This window comes from Ictidomys tridecemlineatus, unplaced genomic scaffold, assembly GCF_052094955.1.
Source record: "Ictidomys tridecemlineatus isolate mIctTri1 unplaced genomic scaffold, mIctTri1.hap1 Scaffold_87, whole genome shotgun sequence".
Classification (NCBI taxonomy): domain Eukaryota; kingdom Metazoa; phylum Chordata; class Mammalia; order Rodentia; family Sciuridae; genus Ictidomys; species Ictidomys tridecemlineatus.
In genome coordinates this window covers 286838-311951 of record NW_027526114.1, presented here as the reverse complement: position 1 = coordinate 311951, position 25114 = coordinate 286838, and the positions used below count along the sequence as shown (strand labels likewise).

The 25114-nt window shown below is 34.1% G+C and overlaps 1 protein-coding gene across 3 annotated transcripts in view; it reads left to right on the top strand.

The window, feature by feature from the left end:
• Positions 1-562: 562 nt before the first annotated feature.
• The window catches only part of LOC144374771 (adhesion G-protein coupled receptor V1-like), a 73033-nt gene continuing 48481 nt past the window's right edge, over positions 563-25114 (top strand). For 2 of the 3 annotated variants that reach the window (XR_013434078.1, XM_078037507.1), the window contains exons 1-7: positions 15830-16052; positions 16392-16470; positions 16587-16725; positions 17384-17455; positions 20459-20722; positions 23036-23117; positions 23958-24082. The gene's annotated coding sequence lies outside the window, so the exon portion shown is untranslated. Of the gene's footprint in view, positions 801-1748; positions 1908-14305; positions 14400-15829; positions 16053-16391; positions 16471-16586; positions 16726-17383; positions 17456-20458; positions 20723-23035; positions 23118-23957; positions 24083-25114 lie in introns of those variants that run through there. The other variant, XM_078037508.1, reaches the window with a different exon arrangement.

Below are 25114 nucleotides of genomic sequence, written 5' to 3'. Positions count from 1 at the left end.
CTTTATGTCTTTTGTAAAATCAAAATCTTCTTGTTTTGTTTTGCAGTGCTTATTATTGAATTCAGAACTTCACACATGCTAGGCAACAGCTATACCAGAAGTTGTTTAAATTTACTAAAATCCAATTTATCAATTTTTTATGGATTGTGCTTTTTGGTGTTATATCTAAAAATATCAGCAAATTCAAGGTTACCTAGACTTTCTTGTATGTTCTCTTTCAGAAGTTTTTTAATTTTATATTTAGTACTGTGAACCACTTTGAATTAATGTTTTTGTGAAATATTATGTCAGGGCCAAGATTTACTTTTCATTTTTGTGTGTGTGTGTGTGTATGTGAATACCCATTTGTTTTATCATCACTTATTAAAAAAGATTATTTGCTTATTCTTTCACCAATGCCATGGTGTTTTGATTAATGTGGATTTGTAATTGTGTCTTTAAATCAGGTAATATTAGTTGTCTGACTTTGTTTTTCTCTAGTATTAATTTGTCTGTTATGAGTCATCTTCAGAATAAGTTTTTCAATATCCTTAAAATTATTTTGGGGGGTATTTTGATCACTCTAATTTGATTTGATAGATCAAACTTGAAATTATAGACATAATATTGAACAATGAACTTGCTTTTGTATTTTGCCTAGATGTTATGTAAGGGTCTGGCGAAACGTCGGAGGGAGAGACCACCCAAGAGACTGACTCCATGCAATTGGCAAAAGGGGATATTTATTGGGGATCCATTCCAGTGCGCTGGGACTCTGTGCTCACTCAAGGAGGGAGAGCAGCCCAGAGCCCAGAGCAAAGGTCAAGCAGAGCTTAAGTACACTTTTTGGAGGGGGCTGTGGGCTTTGCATACATCAGAACAAATCATCATGAGGCGCGGGGAAATTGAACAACAACTCTGAGACATGATTGGCACATTCGCGTGTGGGGGGGTGATTGTTCATTCGTAAGCGGGTTACACATTCAAACTGATTGGTTCGGGCCCTGTGACGAACTGAACAGGGCCCTAGGCTAAATGGCCAGTAGGGCGTTGTTTTAACTATCTCAGGAATTTCAGGTTCTGGGTGTAACAGAGGAATTTAATAATACCTAATCTTTTACATTCAAGCTTTCCAGCTTAGAAACTTTACCCTTTCAGTTAGAGTGGTTGGCAGTGGCTAATGATTTGGCTAATTGTCAGAAACATGGAATATATACATGGGGAAATTGGTAAAAAGATTGTAGAAAGATGTATGCAGATGGTCACAGAGTTTGAAGATATTTATGCCATTGTAAATGATCATTAAAAATAAATTTAAGCAAAAACTAATAAGGTGAATGGAATCGCTCATTCTGTGGACATCTGTCAGTGAGTTTCCATCTAATCTGTCCTTACCTGACACTCAAGGTACAGAGATTTGTTGACAAAGATGGGGATTTTGCAACACAGACTTCCATATCTAGGCTGATTATCTTCAGCTGCTGTGATGTGTTCAATATGCTGACAACAAAATCCAAGTATAATTCCCTACTAAGGCACCAGTTCTTGGGAAATCAGTCACTCACCTGCCATCAGATTGATTATGTAGGACCAGTTCTGTCAAGAAATGTGAAAGCTTTTGACCTTACTGGAAGAGATACTCACTCTGGATATGTATTTGCCTTTTGTTCCCATAATGTTTCTGCCCAAACTATTAGACATAAATTTATGGAATGCCTTTTTTACTGTTATTTTGTCTTTTGTTTGTTTGTTTGTTTTTTCCCACACAGCATTGATTCAACCCAAAACAACCAACAGCTACCAGGTAAAGTGAGATGAGGAACTCAAAGTCATGGAGTTTTCTGATCTTTTCACATTCCCCATCATCTGAAGCTTCTGGTATAAAAGAACATTGGAATGGCCTTCTGAATACTCAGTTTTGGTGTCAGGTAAATGGACACCTTAAATGTCCTTCTGGGGTAATTGATCCAGAATACCTAGGGAGACGGGGTTGCTAAAAATGAGGATAATAATGAGCATTATCTGGAATGCAGGAGATCCCCTGAATCACTTTCATTACTCACATGACCTTGTGATTAAAGTCAATGGTAAACTGCAACAAACCTAATGTAAGAGGAACTATTAATGACTCATAATCTCCAAGAATGAAGGTTTTGTTATTCCATCAAGCAAGGAACTAAAACTAGCCAAGTTGCTTACTAAAGGAAAATAGTAGATAGCACAGGTAAAATAAATACCAGTTATGTCCATATGACTGACTGAAGAGACAACCAGTATGCTTTTTTCCTACTCTATTTGAAATATGTTAATGATAGTTAACATTATATCTTGTTATTTAAATTATAAGTTATTAAAGGGGAATGTGACTCAGCTTAAAGACAAATGAATATCACCGGAAGACAGGTAAGGGAGAGTGTGACCTCTGTTAAGGGGAGGGTTGCATATTTTAGGTGTAAGAAGGATAATTGCATTTTATTTGGCAAGGGCATGAATTTTCTGTTGTCATTATTTAGGAATTAAAATAACTACATTTAAAAGAGATGCATATGAATGCCAAGTAGGCAAGGAGTGGCCTGTGGGGAGATATATTGGATCATCTTAGCTAAGGTAGAATTGTATTTCCCAGAATTTCTTCCTGCATTGTTCTGGCTTGATGTAGGTCACAAAAGACTATTTGCATGATTTGGGAGAAGCACAAGAACCACAGAAGCCATACTATCTGATGCTCCCAAGGTCAGGGAAATGGAACCAGACACTGCTGCATCTCTCCCACACTGCTGTGGATTGCAATCTGTCTCTGTGGGGGCTGTGGGGGAAACAACTGGTCCACAGTTCCTCCAGCTCCCAGATGTCCTTCTTTAGCCCCTTGATTCCTGAGTCAGGTGCATTCTCAGCAGCATCAAAGTCAGAGGTTTGGGGGCCATATGAGATCAAAACATTTTCCAGTTTGTTCCATTCCTGAGGTTTCAATTAATTCTTGCACTCCTTTACATAGAAATCCATCTTCCCTTCCTGACTGCCTTCTCTTCATGTCCACATAGAGGCAGAAACCAACTGTAGCTTCTTATTGACTGATTAATCATTGCCTGCAGTTGCGTTAGATCAAAACCCTATATATAATAGTATGTCATTTAATATCACTCTCTTTGTGGTTTATCAGATTGAATAATAAGTGATATGCCTGTCTTTGCAAATATGCAAACTCTCTCTTTGTCCCTCTTGATGGGATGGGTATAAAATGGTGCTTCATTAGTACTTCAACTTGCAATTCTTAGAGTACTAGTGGAAGAGAAAAACCACTGAAGGCCCTTTTTACAGTTTACCTATTTTTATGGAATTTTCCACCATTTTCTTCTTTATATGAATTTCCTTAAATATTCTAGATTCTTATTTCACAGTGCTTTACATGGTGAAATCTGTTCTCCCAGATTTGTAACTTTGTTCCTGTCATCCTATAATGGGAAAACATTCTTATTTTGGATGAATTCTTTGCCTTATAATTTGTACTTTTGTGATTTTTAAGACATTTTCCTCTCCCATCTTAAGGTCACAAGGATACTATCCTATATATATTTTTAAATTACCTTTGGCATTTTATCTCTAACATTATCTCTTAAACAATTTCTTCTTCTTTATACTGTTGAGAGGTTCCACCTATCTCTAGCTTTTCATTATATCTGAACAGAATATTTGTCAGTCTCTCTTCCAGGACCCTGTTGGTTTCATTACAGTCACTTTGAGATAGGTAGTCACATCTAATAGGGTAAGAAATACTTTTTTTCAGGATTACTATAAGTTTTAGTAAATTTACATTGCATTTTGAAAAATTACTGTATACCTTTATTAAATTTTAACTGCTATCAAAAGTACAAATGATTTTATTTATTGTATCATTTCTTTTTGTATCTATTTTTATTAATAGGCATTAACTGTACATAGTAATAGAATTTACTGTGACATTTCCATAATGTATACACATTACTCATATTCACATGCATTTTCTCCACCCTTACCCCCACCTCAACACCCATCCTAATCCCTATTAACCACTATTCTCCTTTCAGGTCTATGTTTGTTTGTTTGTTGTGGTTCGTTTCCACATAAGAGAGAGAAAATGTCTTTCCATGTCTGGCTTCTTTTCCTTATATGATGTCCTCCAGTTTCATCCACTGTGCTGCAAATGACAGAATTCAATAATTCATTATGGCTGAATAATAATATTCCAACATGAATATTTACCATATTTCTTTATACATTCATATGTTGATGGGCACTAGGCTGATTACAAATCTTAGCTTGTTTAAATAATGCTGCAAAAAATGTAGGCATAAAGGTACCTCTTTTGTATGCTGGCTGTATTTTCTTTGGATATATACCCAGAAGTGGGATAACTAGATCATATGGTACTTCTATTTTAGTATTTTTGTGGAATCTCCATACTGTTTTCCATAGTGGCTGTACCAAGTTACATTTCAACCAACAGTGAATAAAAGCTCCCTTTCCTCCGCATCCATTTTTAATTGTCTTTTGTTTTGTCTTGATGAGTTTTTTAAGTTCTTTATATATTCTGGAACTTAACCGTCTGTCAGATGAATTGTTGGCAAATATGTTTCTCCCATTCTATAGGCTATTTCTCCACTCTTTTGGTTGTTTCCTTTGATGTACAGAAGCTTTAAGTCTGAATCAATCCCAGTTGTCTAGTTCTGCTTTGGTTTCCTGTGCTTTTCCAGGAAATGATAACCTGTTCCAATATTTTGAAGAGTTCTCCCCTATTTGTTTCAGAGTTTGACGTCCATCTTAGGTTAAAGTTTTTGATCCCTTTGAGTTGACTTATACAGTGTGAAAAGAAAAGTTCAAATGCAATCTTCTGCATTATGGCCATTCCATTATGCCAGTACCATTTATTTAAGACACTATCTTTTCTACATTTTAAAATTCAATTATTCAAGATTCAATTACTTGTATTTTTAACACTGATTTTTTTAAACTTTCCATATATATTTTAAGTTTCTTTTAGTCAGGATTTCTGAATAATTTAATAAAAGTTTGTCTATCTGATAATATGTTCATTGTAAACTTAAGTAATATATATGTAATTAGCACTCATTTGTACTATATTTTTTTATATTTTTATAACCCTTATTTACTTTTTTTGTTTTATTCTTCATATATTGGATTTTATTCAGTTGATGTGAAATATATATTCTACTTTTATATTTCCTCAATTATGATTATTTACAATTTTATTGACACTGCTTTAGTCCCATGATTCTTCCCTCTCTTGTATCCAGTCTATTGATGAGTCCATCAAAGGCATCTATTACTAGGTTTTGTTTTCTAGCTTTTCCTTTCGCTTCTTTCTTAGCACTTCCATCCTTGTGTTCCTAGCATGTATTTGTTCTTGCATATTTCCCACTTTTTCCTTTAGCACCCTCATATTAATCATAGTTGTTTTAAACTCCCAGTGTATGCAGTTGTTATGGTTTATATCTAGAATGTCCTTCAGAGGCTCCCATGTTGACTCTATGTCTCAATTGCAGCAATGTTCAAAAGTGAGATTTTGGGGAATAAATTGAATCATGAGGCATATGATATAAATAGTGGATTAATCCATTCAGGGAAATGTGATTGAATGGATTATTTATTGGGAAGTAGTGGAAACACTAGGGGAGGCCTAGTTGGAGGTCTGTGAAAGAGATCACTGTGAGCATATCCTAGAAGAATATATTTTGTCTCTGGCCCCTCTCCCTCCCCACCACTGTCTTTCTCTCTGGTTTGCAGCCACCATAAGGTGAACAGGTTTCCTCCACATTCTTGTGCCGAGATGTTTCTGCCTTGAAGCCAGTCAACTGTGAACTGAAATCTCTGAAACTGTGAGGTAGACATTTCCTCCTTTAAGTTGATCTTGTTGGGTATTTTGTCACAGTAATAAAAAACTGACTAACATAGCTGTTAGTCAAAAAAAAAAAATCAAGGCATAACAAGTATCAGTAAATGTGTCTGCTGATTAATTGATGGATAAATACACACACATGCATATACACACACTTGAATATTACTGAGCCAGAAAAAAAGAAATCCTGCCATTTTTACAAGATATATGAAACTTGAAGAAATTATACTGAGTAAAATAAGTCAGACATAGGAAGACAAATATATTATTTCACTTATGTGTAGAATTCAAAAACTCATAGAAAAGAAAAGTAGAATAGTGGAATGAGAAAAATGGTGAGATGCTGTTCAATGATAGCAAATTTCAGTCATAACATGACTGAGTTCTAGAGATCTTAATGTACAGCATGGTGACTATAGCTAATAATATTGTGTTATATACTTAAATTTGGCTGAATATAGATCTTATCACCAAATGCACAAAAATATAATGGTATGAAGTGATAGGTGTGTTAATACAATTGTGCTAAACATTTCTTAATGTTTAGGTATATCAAATCGTTCAGTTTTGTACCCTAAATATATGCAACACTTACTTGTCATTTTTATATCAATTAAGCTAAAGGAAAAATCCCAGTGTGATAATTCCAACATCTCTGCCATGTTGAAGTCTTATTCAGATGCATGCTCTGTCTCTTTAAACTGTGATTTTGTTATTTTAGTAAGTCTTGTTTTTATTTTGCTTTGTTTCTTTGCAGGCCAAACATAATTCACTGAATAAAAACAACTGAGATAAATAGGCCTTTCCTTTGAGATGTTCCTGCTAGGGATTAGGTTGTGTTTGTAGATATCAGAGGCTGAACTTCCCTCTGGTCCTTTTTCTTTGGGGTTTCTCTAGAATTTTTTTTAATATCCTATGAGCATACTTTTCCCAATTGTATTCACCTGATTTTATATAGGAGTAGTTTTGATGTCGGTTGAGGGGTGAAGGGGAGAGAAAGCATTCTGCAGTCCTTCCTAGGGCCTCATCTTTAGTGAGCCTGTGTCCTAGACTGTGACCTTCAAAGTGCTTCTCAGTTGCCTCATTTTTTACCCTTCTAGGGGACACAGGAAGACTGCAGCTGGCTGGGGTTTGGTATTTTCCTTTCCCCAGACCACTTAATCTCTATTAAAACTCTGAAGGTTTGGCTCTGGTAAAATAGTTTCTTTGAAGATTTGATCTTGTTAAGGAAAATTACTCCAGATGTATTTAAAAATGGCTACATACTCACAGAAGCACACAAAGATATTTTCTCCTGTCTTGACTTGGATTACATGATAAGGCTTCTGGAGGTAAAACTCACAAAATTTTGATGACCTCTTAAGACTGGCCATTTTCTGTGCTTTTATCTCTTAATCTTGTCCTCCCTGAGCCAACAGCAAATGGGCAATTATGTATTACATTTTCCTGCCCAGGCCCAGGTTCCTATGGTATTCTGCTTTAGGTTTTGGCTCTACTAAGCTTTGAGCTCTGCATCCATCTGTTGGTCTCTTCCACTATTGGTGCTGTTTGCTCTGTAATCTCAGTTCTTTAATGTATCAAGGAAAATTGTTGAACTAGAGAAATGATTTTTCAGGCTCCCTACATGCTGATTCAGAAGCCAGAATCCAAGAACAATTTTTATGTGTAGTTTTCTTTATGGATTTCTTAAACTCATAGTGATGGATAACTTCATGTGTCAACTTGGTTAGGTCACAGACATTTAAATCTACAAACCTTGAATATAGCAGATTGCCCTCCATAACATGGACGGGCCTCATCCATTCCACTGAAGTTCTTAAGAAAAAAAAACCTGAGGTCCCTGAAGAAAGAATTCACCTTCAGAATATCTTCAGATGCAAGCTACATCATGAAATTTTTCCCGACGTCTCCAGCCTGTTTTCTGTCCTGCAGAGTTTGGACTTGCTAACCCCACAATCATGAGCCAATTTCTTTTAAAAAAATCTATTTCCTGCTCATTCTCTTCCTCTCTCCCTTTCTGAATCTCTCTCTTTGTCTCTGTCTCTGTCTCACTCTACACGCATACACACAAACCATATTAATTTTGTTTCTCAGCAAAACCTTAATACATTTACCAACCTGAACCATTACCAATGTCTATTTCTTCCTTTCTTTTCCCTCCAAAGTTATTACCTGTCTGATTTTCCTGACACTTTTCTGCCCTTTTTATCCCTCTTGCTATCCATACCCTTAGCACTAACTGAGAAACAACATTCTTTAAATTCAAAAGTTTCTCTGCTTTATTAAAAAATCCTTTATTATATCAGTTTGTATACAGCCCCTTTTAAATATTTAATATTTCCTGAGTAGGGATTTGGGGAAGGAGACTAGATTTTATTATGTACCATCTTATCAAAAACTCTAATATCTTTTCTAATGGAGATATCCTTTGTGACATTTAAAATGTAATATCATCAAACTTTTATAACTTTATCTTCCCTACTTCACTTAGTTAGTTTATAATGCTACTGCTTATCAACAATTAGGTTGATAAGATCAGAGTGAAAAAAGTTAGAAAAATAATTGTATAAATGCAAAATATAGACTGAATTCTATAAAACTCAGAGAATTGTCCAATCTGTTTTTGTTTTGTTTTGGTACTGGAGATTGAACCCAGAGATACTTTACCACTGAGTTGCTTCCTCCGACTTTTTTTTTAATCCTTTGAGACACGGTCTTGATACATTGTTGAGGCTAGGGTTGATTTTGTAATTCTCCTGCCTCAGTTTCTATGTAGTTAGATTAGAATCATGCACCACCACATCTACCTATTGTTGTTTTCTTAAATTTGGGGAAAAGAACATACAGATACAGATCATGTTAATTAATAAAATGCCAAAGTGTTAATTTTTTTAAAAGCTAAAAATGTGAGATACAAAAACAGAATAAGTCACAGTGGTTTAATTCATAAATAGAAGAATCCATAGCATGACTCAAAGTGCATCTAAAGCACAGAGACTTTTAGACTCAGCTGGAAAAATCATATTAAAAGCATTTTGTTAAGTTATACTCCAATAAGGCAGTAAAATCATATATCTTGGAATTGTCTTTGCTTTAGGACAGAAATAATTTGTATTTCTATCTTACTTAAAAAATAATAAATTAGCATGTTGCTTTCCAGAATATGTTCCCCAATCAAAGGGACAGACACCTAGAAAATTAAGTAGTTCCTACAAGGCCTGTTAGGCAGTGAAAAGACATGCAGTCATTCTTGCCTTGTTCCCAAATTTTGAACAAGTTTTTTTTCCAGCAATATAACTCTTACATCTTTTATAAATCAACCACATTCCATTTTTCTTTATTCTTCCCCATTTCTTAACATCTATATTTTAAATTATTTAACTCAAACTTAGACAATAAGCATACCTAAACAGTAAATTAGATTACTAGTTTGCCTCTCATAAATTTTGACAACTAGATAGCTTTTTCTAAACTTTTAGATATTTGTGGATTGAAAGTGTAATCTACTTTCTCACTAGTTCTTACTCTTGTTTTTTCTAGGAAAATCAAGTGATATTTGGATTTAGAGAAATCTGCGCTTGATTATTGGATCTAGATTTCACTAGTTAAAAAAAAAGATAATTCAGAAACTCAGAGATGAAGTTAAGGTTACTTTTTCTGTGATTCCAGGTCTTAACCTCTAAATAATTTTGAACTCTTATAGCATATCTTCATTTTCTCCCCAGTTAGCTAATTTATCTTCTCTGTAAACTATCCTACCAAAAATTTCATCTTATTTTCTCCTCATAATACCTCTTTTAATAAAGTGTATGAAAATTGTATTTGCATATTTAATATTTACTTATGATAGGATAAAAATACAAAGCCTTTTTACTTCCATCTTTATTACGTGAGAAATTACATTCCTTTGTGCAACATTCAAGAAAGGATGTGATGTGATGCTGATCAACCACAGCAGGGCACTGAGTTTGCCAATGCCTTCCCTTTCCTTGTCTCATTTAATTCTAATCAATCCTCCCATCAATTCTGAAAGATGAACTAGTTGGTAGATGATCCTCTTTATGAGGCAATAACCCTGACGATTACAAAGAAACTGATTTTATTACTTTGGTAGTGAACTCTAAATCCACTAAGCAAACACAGATTTCTCTGAATCCAAATTCAATTTTTTCTTTCCAGTAGGTCATACTGTGAAAGTACTTTGTAAACTGCTGTCAAAATGTGCAGAGTTATCATCACTGCATGTATTATTTATTTCTCTCTTTTTTTTAATCTCTATACAGGGGTGTATCTTCATTCATTCAACAGAGAGGCACCAGACAAGACATGTTTTTATAGATGAAACTTGTATGAGGTTACATGTGAAGCTTCTCTCCTAATTTAGCAAACAAATGAATTATAAATTCAAATCCATGAAAACATTACTGGAAATGTAAATCCTGATTTTCCTGAAATGTGTCCTTTTCCAAGTCCAAGTTTATGTAAGGAGTCTAATGACTACAGCATATGACTCAGCATACTGCTGTTCAGAGGGACCTTCCCATGAAAGGTAGATAGCATACCTATAAGATGTATGGTGGATTTCATAATTGCTAATAATTGAACAGATTATATAAGGGAGAAATATAAGTGGTGTTTGGCTTTAAGAAAAATAAAACAAATAAAAAGCAAAGCCATTGTGAATTGCAATCAGCTTAGGAATCAGTGTCATCTTAAACTGCAGGAACAATTTCAACATCGTTCAAATGAAGATCTAACTTTTTCTTCAAACACTGTGTTCTATATCCTGTCTTTAGCTTGGCATTTACTGCTGGGTTTACCATAGGCAACCAGCTGTTCTCTACTATATGGAACAAGGCCAGGACTCAGTTGGAAACAATCAAAGGCTAAAATTCTACAAAGAATAAGTGAGAACCAGAGAATCAAGAAGACTTCAAAGAGTTGTGAATCGATAAAATGGACAGTTTTGAATGAACGACTAGATTTTGATCTTCCTTCCCTCAAGACTATATTTAAATAGTATTTAGTAACAGATAAAGCCTTTGCATTTGTAAAAGCTAGTATGCATTTAGTTTGGAAGAATAAAAAAGTTCTATTTCTTATTTTTCTGAAGCAAATATTAATTTCTGATTTTCCAGATTTTAAAGTGCAGAGTGAGCACTGTTCAGTGACAATACAACTCTATTTGCTCCCTAAATATGTTATGACATATTTGCTCATCTTCTCTCAATTGAAGTGGTCTTTTCTTTTCATTTTTTTAGACAGGGTCCTCACTGAAATTTCTCAGGCAGGCCTAGACTTTTGATCCCCCTGCCTCATCCTCCAGAGTAGCTGAAACTATAAGCATACACAACCTTACCTGGCTTCCTTCATCTGCAGTATTTCTTACCTTTTTATTGTGGCACTGACAACTTTGAGCCTAAAGTGCAAACTGTGGTCTGTGACCTTGAGAGCAAATGCATAAACACATAAAATTATATAATCAGTTTATGAGTCCCCAAAACCCTATCCCTTGAGTCCAGTTGCAGAACCTTTACAGCACCTATAATGTTCTTTTTATCCTCTGCCTGTCAAACTCTAATTCAACTTGCAAGACTTAAGTTGAATATGCCACCCCTGAGTGGTCTTCTCTATTTCTATCCCTCCAAGCAAGCTGACATTTATTATTCCCTACATTATGCTATATCTCTATTATTAGCATTTATTCATTCTCTTTACTTTTCTTTCTCCCTTCAACATTTATTAAACAGACATCATAAAACTAAAATGAATAAAACAATGCTTCTTCTTATGGAACTCCCACTGCACTAAGGGGACTCATACAAATAGTGTTATCAAGTGAGATAAGTATTGACATAGAGTGAAAGAAATGCCAGGAGAGTACAGATGCTTGACATTTCTCACAAATATTAATATTATTTATAGATAATTTTGCAATTTACCCAAGATTTCCCAACAATTCATCTTCATTTAACATCCCCGACTTTGCTGATTGTATTATTATTATTGACAGCTACATTTTATGGTTCATAAAATAAAGTCAGGGAAAAAATATATGGAAAAGAATAACCCAGCAAGTAATTATTGAAGTTAGAATCCAAACTAATGTTTTCTGATTCTGTACTATTTTTCTATACTGGTTTAAGTTAGTATAAACTATGCATTCTTCTTCCAACTAAATTATGAGATCTTTGGATTAAGATAAACATCATTTTTTTAAAATTTTATTTTCTCTCTCTTTCCATTCTTACCCAAAAAGTTACCAAAAAGTGGTAGATTTTTATTAATATTTGTATAGATTTTCTAGATTGTATTTGTCTCAATGTACTTGATTCAATCTCTGACTGGAAATGTAGATGCATGAATTAATTTTATGAAGCTCCTATAATTTGTAAGGCACTAAATTAGGCATCTTTACATATATCATCTCATTTAATTCCAAAACAACCTGAAATGTAGAAATATTGATTTTATTGTCATTGGGAAAACTAATACTCAAAAATCTAAGCAAATATGTCTCAGGGTACATTTGTAAACAGCTAACCTATGCAACATATTCCAGGCTAAAGTCTGCAGATAGTTATTTTCTGCCTTCATGATTAATTAGATTGGTTCATTATTCCGAGGAATAATGTAAATATTAGCCAAGGAGTGATCTAGAATTGAGATTAAATTTATCCAACAAGCATTTCAGCAAATACATAATTAGTGCCAGTATGTGCCAACCATTTTTCAAGATAATGTGGATATAACCATGAGTAAATGACTTTTTTCTTTCCCTCATGAGTTCCAATTATAATAAAGAAAGCAAATAATAAGCACATGTATTAGTCCGTATGGGTGCCTTATAGTTTCAATGGGGTCAACAGAGAGGAAGAAAGTGGAGTCTGGGTCTAGAGGTATGGAGGGGAGAAGTTACCATTTTATTTAGATAAAATTTGAACAGAAACCAAAATTGAAGAAAATAAGACATAAGTACATCTAGAAAAAAGTATTTAAGGCAAAAGGAACAGGTGCAGGTACCCTATGAAGAGCAAAGAGTCCAGGTTGCTAGAGCAGAATGGGTAATGGCAGGGGATATGGACCAAAGACAGGGATAGGAGATGCCTAAAATATTACAGGTCATTTTAGGATTTACTATTTTGCTTTTGTTGTAAGTGTTGTTCTGTTTTGTTTTAACTCTTCATAAACTGAAAGTTAACATTTCTTTTTTATCTTGAATCAAACATAATATAAATAGTAGGAATTGATTTCATATTTTGAATATTCATTTTTAAGAGCTTCTATTCTCTCAGGGTCTTTTATTTTTATTAATTTAAAAGTAGGATAAGCCATCTGAAGTGAGTAGCTTTTATTGATTTCTGTGGCACTATGAGCTAAGGTAGCATTATGAGAATTCCAAATCTATAAAATAAAAGGTAATATTATATCAGTATGTAACAGGTAACACAGGATTTGACAAAAATCACAGGCAAGTCATCTTTCAAATGTCTCATCTGTTAATGTAACTGAATTTAAGTAAGTGGATTATAACTTAGTTATGTCAGTTTTAAAAACAGAAAATATATAGCCATTCTTTTCTTCCCCCTATAGTCTAAATTATTAAACCTGGGTTTTCAGTTTCACTTTTCTTTCTCTCTAGCTCTTTACAACATTTTCTGCTCTTTGAGTAGCACTAGATTTAAACACTGCAGGTTTGATAAACAAAAGCAATAGTTACACAGTGTTTAACTGTTAGTGGTTGGCTGGATCCTCCTGACATGGATTTTGCTTATCTTTACTTTTTGGGCACCAGCCTTGTTTTTCATTGGTATTATGTGGTCTAATGATTAATAATAATAACTATCACTTAAAAAGTATTATCTGTAGATTATGTACTCCACAAACACTATTTTAAATTATTATTACAATCTCACCCCAAAGTAGCTATTATTTCTTCCATTATAAATATGATAGAATTGGAGCCTTAATATTTAAGCAACTTACCTAAAATTATAGAATTTTGAAGATCTCTTTCATTGCAAAGCATATATGTAATGTGTGTGTGTGTGTGTGTGTGTGTGTGTGTGTATTATAATGATATCATTCTATCCCTCATTCTAAACATTGGATATTATGAAATTTAAAATGTTTTGTTCATGTTACATTTAAAATAACCAGGTTTATATATTTATATAATTGGTTTGTGTATTATGTAGGTCTAGGCTGAAAATATATTATTAAGTGGTTTCATACTGTTCAACCTATACAGCTAGGTATAAGTTTAATACTTTTATTTTTTTCCAATTTTGACATTTTCTGCTGCAATTTCATTTTGATACTTTCTGTATACTTTGATGCATATATATTTGTAAGACAACTTAAAAATAGCTTTTGATTTGTAATTCTTTTGAAAGCATAATTAAAGGAATGTAATGGATGTAATTTTTGTAGGATGATACACCTGAACTAGAAGAATATTTCCTGGTGAATTTAACCTATGTGGAACTTATCATGGCCCCTTTAACCTCTTTTCCTCCAAGACTAGGTAGGATGGCTCTTTTGTTTGCTTGTTTCATTTTACTTCCTTCCAGTGAAGTAAAGTAACTTCATTTTCAATCAGAAGTGTGTTTTTTCATTTCAACTATGTGAGCTTTTTACATTTATTTTAGAGAGCAGCATTATTGTTGTTTTGGGCGTTGGATAGTATAAACACATTAAGAATTATTATGTGGTGGTCTTTATATTTTACAACTATTTTATAAGCAAATTTGTAATCCTCAAAATAGAATTAGTTCTTGGGAAGGCATTTTATTTTCATGTTCTTTAAACATTTTAATTAGCTATTTTCATTAGTTCTCCAACTTTCAGGTGATTTATTTTCTTTTTGGTAAGAGATCTTTTGTTTGTTTGTTGTGTTCTCTGATTCTTTTTTGACCTTTGATCTTTTTCTTTTCATGCTTTAGAAAAGACTCAGTTAATTCATTACAGACTGAAAGGTAAAATTTGAACTTTGGTATAGATTTATGTAGATTCCTTTAAAAAGATGACTTCCAATGTTGGAGCAAAAACTCCTGTTTGCAGTTTGAATGTTTTAGTATTAAGAAATTTTGACTGAAGCCTGTGTGTGAGTGTGTGATGGCCCACTAGGGGGTGGGGGTGAGTAGCACAGAGGGTGCCTAGCTCCATGGCCCCATCATGAGGGTAGAAAGAATATTGCACCCAGGGGACATTAACCTGGTGAAGAAGAAGCCTGGGCAAGCACAGTGGCTTGAGGAACAGCATTTGTTATTCACATCAGAGACTCATTGTGACAAGTTTGAGAACACTGAAAGGAAGTAATTAGTTTCCTACATATTATTGTTTGATAAATTTCAGATCTTTTGCAAAAAAATAGAAAAGTGCAATGACTTGGCTGTTCCATAGAGTCTGGTTACATGATAAACATTTTTCATACTAAGAAAACTAATAAAATACTTCCTGTTTCTGTGATATTCATATTAGAGGTGGGTTGAGTAGGTGAGTGATGTTCAATGCATTATGATGCTCCTCTTTCATATGTTTTCAGTGACAAACTGCTGTTACTTACATCTCATTTTATAGATGAAGGGACTGAGGCTAGAGAAATTAAATAGTATGACCAAAATTACACAGCTATGAAATGGCAGGGCTGGGATACTCTGATGGGCACAAATCCTAGTTTTATATTCTCTCTTGGTTTTATATTCTCTCAGTATTGCTCTCTTCAATCTAGAGAGAAGTGCATAAACCCCTACTCCTTTCTCTATCTTTGCAGCTGTCACAGGCAACCTAGACTAAGGAAAAGAGCAAATATTTAAAAAATCCAACAAACATAAGTAACAGGGTTAGTTAATATTTCAAGACTGAATAGCAGGTATTGGTAACATATTAAGCTTGATGGACAGAGTACAAAATAAAAATGGTAAGAGAAATTCACTTCAATCTTAGTCTCTTTTTTCATTCTACAAAGTCTTCTTCTTCTTTTCCTTATCCTTCTCCTTAATAGAAACCTTATCTTTCTTGCTTTTTGGTTTGTGTATCCCTGTCCTTGTGTCTCTTTACCAGACCTGTCTCTGTCTCTGTGCCACTCCTGGCCTGCCCTTCTCTTCTCATTTCTTTTACCTCTTTTTTCTGCCTCTCTACTCCTTCCCATCTGAAACAGTTCTATTACAGAACAGAGGTGCCAAGTTTTAAATTTTATTAAAATAATAGGAAAAGCTCCATAACCTTAGTTGCTTATTATTTCATGCTGTTCGTAGTTGATTTAAGTTTTATAAGTCAGTGGCTCTTGTTAGCAAAGTGGTCTTTTTCAGATGTTATTAGCATTGGTGCCTTTGTAGTCTTAAAATCTTTTGAGTAATATCAGCAATATTCATATTAGGAATTATATAATTTCATAGGGACTATCTTTAAATTCTAGATCAAGCATAATAAAATTTTAAAGTTTAATAATAAAACTTTATACAAAATTTATAGTAATAAATTTGTATTCATTTAAATACATCTGCATATTTTTCAGATTCAGAAGGCTTGACTGCACAAATCATTATTGATGCCAACGATGGTGCCCGAGGGATGATCCAATGGCAGCACAGCAGGTGATCCCAAGGCTCTGTGAGCCCTTCTCCAAGCTTCAGATCTTTTACCATCTACCAAATAGAAGTTCAAAATAGGAAAAAAGTACTTTCTTTACTTTCTCTTTCTGTTCTTACAGATTTGAAGTAAATGAAACCCTTGAAAGTGTAATATTGGTAGCTCACGGGAGTGAAGGGGCTCTTGGCCATGTGTCCTTGTTTGTGTACGCCCAGAATTTGGAAGCACAACTGGGGCTGGATTACATCTTCACCCCAGTGGTAGGTCTTAACATCTATCCCAGACGACCTTTATGCATTATTTTAAAATTACTGTTCCCTGAGAATTATAGTGACTTATGTCCTACATAAATTAGTACACTATTATATAACCCAATTCACAGTAAATTAGAACAGATTTTCATGCGGCAAAATAATTTTAGTATTTTAGTAAGTAATATAAATTTAGTCTTATGGTAACAATTATTCTGTGCATATTAATTTTTTTATTGTAACAATTGATATTGGAGAATACAGATCTTGTGTTAAGGAACTCATATCATTAGATGACCTTCTCAAAGTGTTTCTTATTTTGAAATTTTTATCCTTTATTTCATTGTTTTTAACTTACTGAAACACTTTGTGTTTTAAAAACTTTTTACTTTGTTTCTTAGTAACATTTTCCCCTTAATCAGATGTTCAGCTTCTTCTTTTCCTCCATAAATTTTACTTTTAAAATAAAACACTGTCAATTTAAATAAATTAAGATAGCTAATTCTTTGTGTTCGCAACTATATTGTTTCATCCCAAACATTTTATTTAAAAAAATGTTTTTTTAAAATGATATTATTCCTTTTAACTTTTAACCAGATTCTTCATTTTTCTGATGGAGAAAGACATAAAAATATAGAAATCATGATTCTTGATTTTTACATTCCAGAAGGAGATGAAAAATTTCAGCTCATTTTAATAAATCCTTCTCCTGGACTGGAACTGGGGAAACAGACAATAGGTATTTGACAATTTCTTCTCACCTCTTTCTCGTGCTGGTTTCCCTAATATGGGGGAAAGGCAGATTAGAGAGACTTGATGATTTCTACTTAGAATAAAAAAAAACATTTTAAATTAGGCATCTTGGAATTCTATGTCAGTGTTTTTGAATGGGTATATTTATGTAAAGAACAAAAAAAAAGTTAGTTGGTACTAAAGATACTATTGAGTCATTTCCTAAATTTAGAATGTTCAAAACATGAACAGGGAGAATGCAGAAAATATGTTTCAAGTGATGACTATAAAGAAGGAGGAGAAAAAATAGATAAAACAAAATAAAGGGAAAGCAAAAGAATGAACAAGAGAATTTGACTGTGAGAAGAAAAAAAAGGAGAGAAAGAGAAACAAGTAAAAAAAGAAACAAAACAAAACCAAAATTAACAAGACAAAAACACAGACCCTTAAGGGTCAATTCAAGGAAAAATAAACATGTTTAAAAAATGCTAAAACTGAGATTAAAAAAAAACAAATGTATGTATGTATGTATGTATGTATATATGTCTACCAACGAATCACTCCAGCAAGAATACATACACACATGCACACTTAAAGAATTATCTCCACTTAGGTGTTTCAGAGTGTTGATAAAGGTGGATGTCGGTGCCTATCCTCAACTGTCATTCTGTTTCTTCTTGGGCTATGTATTGAGAGTAAGAGACACAACCTTGTTTGGGGGTTAACTACTTCCTCTTTTTGTGTTGTTCACTAAACTGCCCACTGCATTGGCCTAACACTGAAGTTGTTTGAAATAGCTTTCAGCTTCCCTGATTACCATTATAAGATAGGAAGGAATGGGAAGTACTGTCAACTGCAGTTTTGTGCATACAGATAACATTGATGCACTCGGAGTGCGGAGCTTCTGCACAGTCCTAGTAGTGATGTTCTGGTGGCTAGGGCTTAGGTCTAATCAGAGCTTAAGGACTTTGTTGAGTATTATCTTCCCTGGAGAACACACATTTTTAGTGCCAGGCTGATGGCAATCGCTGCCAGGATCTCAGGAATCTTCCTAGAATTCTATTTGTAGGACAGGAAAGCCAGTCCTCTCCACGTGTTTCACGTCTCTATAAGTCTTACACACTCTGCTGCCCACAAACATAGCCTTCCCACACTTAGTCCCTAAGTGTATTCACACCCACTTGTTCAGTTTCATGACCTCTTCAGCTGGTTATGTGAGCCACCAGACTCAAAGGGTTAGTGAGTTGCACTCCCCTCTGTATTTCTTACTTGAATCACCATGGGTACAATATTCTCCGTAACTCTTGGATTTGTGTTCTACTAGGTACACGTTGGGCCACATGATGGGACATTATGGCAGTTCTTGTTTGATCTTACAGGCTTCTGCAGTAGCAAACTGCAAGGTGGCCTCCTCAAGATGACTTCCATGTCAGGTCTTCCCTTGTCAGTTGAGAGAAACAGATTTCACGACAAGCACATTTCAAACAAGAACCTGTTGTGCAGCCTCTGGATAGCTAAATTATGACTTTTTATCATCCATAGGTTTTCCCATGCCAATAGGTTGTGTCTCTCTCTATACATATTACCTCTCCCCTCTGTGGCCAATCAGTGCTGCTGCTGCTGCAACCAAGTTGGCTCCAATGTACTCTTTCTTGTTCTTTGTTCAATGCATGTTCATTTCTATTTTTTTTTTAATATTTATTTTTTAGTATTCGGTGGACACAACATCTTTGTTGGTATGTGGTGCTGAGGATTGAACCCGGGCCACACGCATGCCAGGCGAGTGTGCTACCGCTTGAGCCACATCCCCAGCCCGCGTGTTCATTTCTATGATTCTAAGAGACCATTATTATCTAAAATTGAATTTCAGTGAGTTCCCTCTTTTACCCACCTTGCTGAGAAGCAGTTCTCCTGCTACTTGAGTGTGGAGTCATGGAGCAACTGGAAATGCAACCTTCCTCTATTCCACTATCTTGAATCTCTTCTAAATTTATATTTCAAACTCTTATCATAAAATAATTTTTTTTCTTGTATCTTGGTAGTAGACAAGCATTTCATTTAAGGATGAAAGTTCTGGACCTTCTTTTCTATTATCTTTGCCTGATGGATAGCTCCAGGACGTGTTGAGCAGTACCAGTGCTGGCAGTCATCATTATCTTGTTTCTTTCTTTTATTATTATTATTATTATTATTATTATTATTAGTTATTCAAAACATTACAAAGCTCTTGACATATCATATTTCATACATTTGATTCAAGCGGATTATGAACTCCCAATTTTACCCCATATACATATTGCAGATTCACATGGGTTACACATCCACTTTTTTACCTACTGCCATACTATTGTATGTGGTATTCTGCTGCCTTTCCTATCCTCTACTATCCCCCCTCCCCTCCACTCCCCTCCCCTCCCATTTTTTCTCTCTACCCCATCTACTGTAATTCATTTCTCTCTCTTGTTTTTCCCCTTTTCCCTCACTTTCTCTTTTATGTAATTTTGTATAACAATGAGGGTCTCCTTCCTTTACCATGCAATTTCCCTTCTCTCTCTCTTTCCCTCCCCCCTCTCATCCTTGTTTAGTGGTGATCTTCTTCTCATGCTCTTCCTCCCTATTCTGTTCTTAGTTGCTCTCCTTATATCAAAGATGACATTTGGCATTTGTTTTTTAGGGATTGGTTAGCTTCTGTTTTTACTGGGAATGTTTTCACTGTTTCGTCATTAAATTTGGTCTCTGCTGTTGACTTCTGAGAGGTAGCCTCACATCAGGTTGACAAACCTACCTTCCATTCTAAGATTGCAGAGTATTTTCATATAATAAAGGAATATGAAATTTTATGTAATGCTTTAAAAATTAACCCTCTTTAAAAAAAAGGAAAAGGTACTCTTAAAATGATCACTTGTGGTCAAGAGTTGACCTTTTTTCCAATGAAATATCCACACTCATTTAAGCATTTATAACAGCCCCTCTTATTTTCATTTATCTTTGAATATTTTTGTTTTGACAGCTGTAATGACCATCCTTGCTAATGATGATGGCCCTGGAGTTCTGTCATTTAAAAACAGTGAGCACTTTTTTCCTGAGAGAGCCAGCAGCTCTCTATGTTCAGGAAAGTGTTGCGGTCTTGTACATTGTTCGGGAACCTGCATGAGGACTGTTTGGAACTGTGACAGTTCAGTTCATTGTCACAGAAGTGAATTCTTCAACAGAATCCAAGGACCTGACTCCTTCCAAAGGCTATATTGTATTAGAAGAAGGTGTTCGACTCAAGGTACAGTATGCAACTTTAATAAGGATGAAGCTTATAACTCTAATATTTACAAAATATTTTTCCTGCATCCTCAAAACAAGAAAAAGATATTTCCAACTTAGGTGAGAAATAAAGACACGATTAGATTATTATGTGACAAGTGCTAATGTACTATATAATATGTATAGAGGGCAACTGAAGAAATTTACTATTAATAGAGAAATATGTAAATAATAAAAATACACATATTGTTTTTTTATTTTAAATTCCAAACTTATTTAAATGGTATACTTCACTTTATATGTAAAGCATAAGCCAAAAATAGCTCCCAGCCCTAGTCAGTCATTTCTTTTTGCTATATTTTAATTAAACAGCATGTAACTTCTGCTTCAAACTGTTTGAGAATAGGAATAGTGTTTGAAAGAGAAAAATCCTGGATTTGAGATTAATTATAAATGTGATCTATCCTTACATAAGTTTAGTTTCCCAACTTATTTTTCTATATATTTTCCATTCCTGTATATTGATTTTCTGTTCCTACTAAACTTTATTTTTAAAAATATAGTTGAAGTTTAAATTAGTTCATCGCATTATCTTTAGACATTTTTCAAGCTAGCTAAAATACTGCTTTAAAGAAATATATTTGCAGCCCTTTCCTCTAAACTAATTTATCTAACAATCAAATAACTTTCTCAATTTTAAGTTTTTGTAAAGTTCAACATTTTTTTTTGTTCATTTTTTAAACGTTCTTCCAAATTTAAAATCTTTGATTTCTTCAAAGACACACTTAAATTGTGAAAAATACAAAAGTTCAAATGTGAAGTATATTAAAATTTGTCATTGCTTTATTCACATTTTTTCTCTTAATAATTTTTTTTGTAATTTAAAATGTTTAAAATTTTTTTACTGTAATATTTTGTGTCTTTTTCTCGGCGTGTATTTAAGTAAAAACTTTTGTTCATTTGGTAAATTAAACATTAGAGAAAGTTGGATTAAATATTTTTGGCTCACACAACTGTTTTTGCTCCACGTTTTTATTTTGACATATAAATAGTAAAATGCACCAATTCCAAACATATGGATTAATGATTTTAAACATAGTATACACACATATAATGACCTGTATTAGTCAGCTTTTCATCACTATGAACAAAATACTGATAAGAACAACTTAATGGGGAAAGATTTATTTTCGCTTAGTGTTTCAGAGGATTCAGGCTATGTCATTGGGCTCCAAGGTAGAATCATCTTGGTGGAAGGGTGGAGTTGAGGAAAGCTGCTCAGCTTATTGTACCTGGGGAAAACAGAAAGCAAGAGGAAAGTGCCAGAGAGAACCCAGACCTTTCCAGGACAACCTCTATCCCTTGTGACCCACTTAATACAAGTAATCCATTCAGCCATCAGTGGATTAATCTACTGATGAGATCAGAGCCCTCATGATTTATCACTTTCCAAAAAGTCTACCTCTGAGCACATGAGACTTTGGAGAACATTTCATATCCAAAACATAATACCTCCACTCAGATTAAAGATATTAACACTACTGTTACCCAGATGGTTCTCTTTTGCGTCTTGCCTTTTCAAGAGGAAACTACTTTGTAATGTTTTAATTGACTCATTTTTGCTGATTCTTGAGCTTTGTATAAATAGGGCCTTATAGTATCTATTCTTTTGTGTTTAGCTTCTTTCATGCTTCTTTTGTGTGGTTGCAGACATGCGTAGCTGATCCTTTTTTATTGTTGAATAGAGTTTTATGGAACAGATCACCATTTGTTTATCCATTTTCCTGTTGATGAACATTTGGGGTGTTTCTAATTTGTTCCTACTATGGCTTTTTTGTAATATATATATTTTAATTGTCAATGGACCCTTATTTATTTATATGTGGTGCTGAGAATTCAATCCAGTGCCTCAAACATGCTAGGGAAGTGCTACCCCTGAGCCAGAACCCCAGCCCCTCTACCATGGCTTTAATGGTGAATCCTAGACTAGAAAGACATTAATGAAGTTATATAGCCAGAGCAGGATAAAAAAGTATCCCAAAAAAGGACATGAATTTAATATTTTAATATTTTATTCTGTGTTATTTAAAAATGTCATTTATTTTTTTAGACACTTCCATGTAGTGTACCACAATGTTGAAACTCCCAAAAGTAATAACATGAAAATCCCAAAAGTAGCTATCACATTATGGGGACCATTATTAAATAAAAAAGAGGTGCTGTTTTTTGAAAGACATTATTTTGGTTTCTAAAATGTTTATTAAATTTCTCTGTATGTGTTTTGCAAATATATTCTATTCTAGTAACTTTACTTTTTTTATTTTGTTTTCAGGCTCTGCACATTTTTGCTGTATTAGACACAGAACCAGAAATGGATGAGCATTTTGTTTGCACCTTGTTTAATCCTATGGGAGGTGCGAGACTAGGGGCACAGGTTCAAACCTTGATAACAGTATTACAAAATCAGGCCCATTTGGGGCTGTTCGGTATTTCTGCTATTGAAAATAGGTATAATTTATTTATAAGAAAATATAACTTCTGAAAATAAGAAAGAAATAATTTTTGACATAAGAAAATGCAAAAGAAAATTGAGGTGTGATTATGTAAAGTGGACTTTTAAAATGAATTCCAGAAGACAGATCCATAGTCCACAAGCTCTCTTATTACAGAGAACATCAAAGACTTAACCATGGCCTGCTAAATGGTGTCATCAGAATTCTTATGTTCTCATAGTTCACACTTCTAGGAAAAGGCCTGCATTATTTTGTGATTTTAGAAATAAAAAGCAAGAAAAAATATAAAATATACTTGGTCACTGAATCCAAACACATGACTCTTTAAACATATTAAAATGATTATAGTTATAAAATTTCCTTTGGAAACTGACAGATATTTATATACAGTATTTTAAGAGATTTAGTTTTATTTCTATACTAGGAATTTCCTGTTTTTTACTGTCAGATGTTTTTGATTTATGTGTGAAAAATTCAAAAAAGACAGTTTTAAAATGTGTAATGTTAAATTACTGATCTTCAGTATTTTCTGATTATGAGTGTTGCATTTGTATTTTTAAAAAAAACTCCATAAATGAATATTTTCAAGCACCCATTTGTCTTGAAAATATTCATGTATCAAATTTGTGCATGTCATTTGGGTTATATAAATGTAGATGCATATTAAGCATATGCTGGTAATGTGACATATATTTTAAATATGTAAAAATTATATTCTTTTTCTGTTTTCCACAATTTCAGAGCCACTTCTATAGATATTGAAGAAACCAACAGAACAGTATACTTAAATGTGTCGCCTACTAATGGCATTGATTTAGCTGTGAGTGTGCAGTGGGAGACGATATCTGAAACAGCCTTTGGCATGAGTATGTTTAGTTTTTTATGAGAACAAAATGCTGTAACTCAGAAATGTTGCATGTATAAGATTTACATTATTTCCATGAATTATAACTTATGGATTTATTAAAAATGGGAAACAGATATTTAATTTTATTACTATATCCAAGAATATTTATTGAGTGCCTAGGTATGGTATTGAGCTCATGGAGCTTAGAATTTAAGGTGTACCAAAATAAATAAGTAAAAATCAATGTGGAGGAATCAAATATGCAAAGAACTGGGTTGGAGGAACCTGGGAGACAAGAGGGGGAAGCTTTAGTGGCAGGAAACTCAGGCATGAAAGGACATGTCATAATTGAAGAACCTCAGTGAATAGGGAGTACAGAAATAGGGGAGATGCAGAGATCATTGAAGAACTTGAGAAATATTTTATGGATGTCAATCTTTTATCCCAGAGTTAATGGAAAACCTTTGAGTAGTTTAGGCATGGGGAAGATGGTATGGTATGATCATGTTTGCATTTTTCAGTGTTATTCATAGGACCGTGTAAAGAATTGGTTGGGGGCTGGGGATATGGCTCAAACGGTAGCGCGCTCGCCTGGCGTGCATGCGGCCCGGGTTCGATCCTCAGCACCACATACCAACAAAGATATTGTGTCTGCCGAGAACTAAAAAATAAATATTAAAAATTCTCTCTCTCTCTCTCTCTCTCTCTCTCTCTCTCTCTCTCTCTCTCTCTCTCCTCTCTCACTCTCTCTTTTTTAAAAAAAGAATTGGCTGGTATAGCAGAGAAGAGAGGATGCATGGAGATGAGCAAAAGGGCAACAGATGATAGAAGTTTAGAGCAGGTGATGAACTGGGTGCAAGGGTGAGGCTGAGTCCCAGATGACTCCTATTTCCTCAGCTTGTGTGGTAGGATGGAGTGTCTTGCTACTGACTAAGAGATATGTGAAAGAAGGCTAGGTGTTGTTTTGGCGAGGGAATTAAAATAAATGTGTTATAGCACATGTTAAGTTTGAGTTCCTTTTGAGAAGGCATTTATACTCAAAGGAAGGTCT